This window comes from Vulpes vulpes, chromosome 1 (genome assembly GCF_048418805.1).
Source record: "Vulpes vulpes isolate BD-2025 chromosome 1, VulVul3, whole genome shotgun sequence".
NCBI lineage: Eukaryota > Metazoa > Chordata > Mammalia > Carnivora > Canidae > Vulpes > Vulpes vulpes.
The window spans coordinates 190,672,751-190,674,933 of NC_132780.1; the positions used below are offsets into that span (position 1 = coordinate 190,672,751).

Genomic DNA, 2,183 nt, shown 5'->3' on the forward strand with positions numbered 1-2,183 from the left:
AAATGAGTATATCTAAAATCTTTATAACACAATTTAGTACATGGAAAGAAAGGCAAACTCTGAAGATCTATTTAAATATATGCATCATCAAGGAGTTAAGATGGTAGAGAAGTAGTTGGACCCTGCTTTTCTTATCCCTTGAACACAGCTGTACTGAGGTCAGAGTACTTGGAATACTCAGAAAATCGATCTGAAGATTGGATGAAGGATTTCCATGGCTGGAGGGAGACAGTGTGGCAGATGCAAACAGAACAGTTTCCTTTAAGATGTGCAGGTTTGAATCCCAGCCACAGGCCAAAGATAAAATGCAGGATGTTGGGAGTTTTGAATCCCAGCTGTGCCAAAGATAAAAATGCTGGAGAGCTGGGAGTCAAGCATGCTAAGGGCCCTCATTTTTCTGTGAGGGTTTCCTGAACAGGGTGGGGGGGCTGAGATCTCCTGTCCCCAGAAAAGAGAGTAGGATGGTGCCATTTTACCTACCCCCCAAAACTCCCACCACCTCATCACCAACACAATCAGACATCAAAAAACAACATAGCAGGCCCCAGTGGAGGTGGGAGCCACTTACATCAAACCTTATGCCTCTATACCTGGCAAGTGTTTTGTTTTTTGTTTTCTGTTTTGACTGGGGCATGACAAACTCTGAGCCAGAGCAGCAGACCTCTCCTCTAAAAATGCAAAACAGGCAGCATGCTATAAGCACCAAGTTTCCTGATCACACAGTGCTTTAAAGTGTTCCCTTCAGTTCTAGTGGAAATAGGATCCAGCTGTATTTTTTCCTAGTCTTTACTTTTTCTTATTCTTTTGGAGTCAGGCTTATAATTTTTTGTTTGTTAGTTTGTTTTCCATTTCCTTTCCTGTCTTTTTTTTTTTCTTTGGATCAAGCTTCCTTTTTTTTCTTTTCTTTTTCTGTATTTTTTTTCTTTTCTTTTTCATTGGACTCAGGCTTATAGTTGTTTTTTTTTTTTTATTGTCCATTTGGGTTTTTTAATTCTCTTTCTCTCTCTCTCTCTCTCTCTCACCATCTCTCTCTCTCTCTCTCTCTCTCTCTCTCTCTCTCACCACCTCTCACTCTCTCACTTTCTCTCTTTCTCTTTTTCTTTCCAGGCTGTTTGCCACCAACAAATCAAAACATACCTAGATAAAGGCCCAAGCACTCCCCACTGCAAGCAAGGAGGAACTCTGCAGAAGACTGACCAGTGGGAAAGAGCAGCCAAAACACAACAGTAGAGTGCACACAGTATATACCAGAAACATTTCCTACAGTGCCAGGCCCTGGACAGTGTATGACCTCTTCTAAATATAACATTACTCTGGGGTGTAGGAAACATCACAAGCTTTCATAACATGCAAAAGATAGAAATTTTGCCAAAAATTGGCAAAAAAAAAAAATGCCCGTGCAAAAGCAGACCCGTGCTGGCCAGCGGACCAGGTTCAAGGCGTTTGTTGCCATCGGAGATTACAATGGACACGTGGGTCTGGGCGTCAAGTGCTCCAAGGAGGTAGCCACTGCCATCCGTGGGGCCATCATCCTGGCCAAGCTTTCCATCGTCCCCGTGTGAGGAGGCTACTGGGGGAACAAGATCGGCAAGCCCCACACTGTCCCATGCAAGGTGACTGGTCGCTGTGGTTCTGTGCTGGTGTGTCTCATCCCTGCCCCCAGAGGCACTGGCATTGTCTCAGCCCCTATGTCCAAGAAGCTACTGATGATGGCTGGTATTGATAACTGCTACACTTCGGCCAGGGGCTGCACTGCCACCCTGGGGAACTTTGCCAAGGCTACTTTTGATACGATCTCCAAGACCTACAGCTATCCCACCCCTGATCTCTGGAAAGAGACTGTGTTCACCAAGTCTCCCTATCAGGAATTCACTGACCATCTTGTAAAGACCCACACCAGAGTCTCCGTGCAGAGGACCCAGGCTCCAGCTGTGGCTACCACATAGTTTTATAAAAGAAAAATAAAAGTAAATTAAAGCTTGTTAAAAAAAAAAATTGGCATATTCAGTGACTTGTACATTCAGCGGCAGCATTTAAGCAAGTTTTATCAGTAAGCAATATTTTCAGTTAAATAAACGTTTCAAAAAATCACATAAGAATGGATTTAAACTTGCTGAATGTAAAGATTGAACTTCAAGTCACTGTAGCTTTAGTAATTGCTTATTGTATTAGTTTAGATGCTA

At 43.2% G+C, this 2,183-nt stretch overlaps 1 pseudogene; it reads left to right on the top strand.

Moving 5' to 3' along the window:
* Positions 1 to 1,391: 1,391 nt before the first annotated feature.
* LOC112925098 (small ribosomal subunit protein uS5 pseudogene) lies at positions 1,392 to 1,977 on the top strand (annotated as a pseudogene).
* Positions 1,978 to 2,183: the final 206 nt, after the last annotated feature.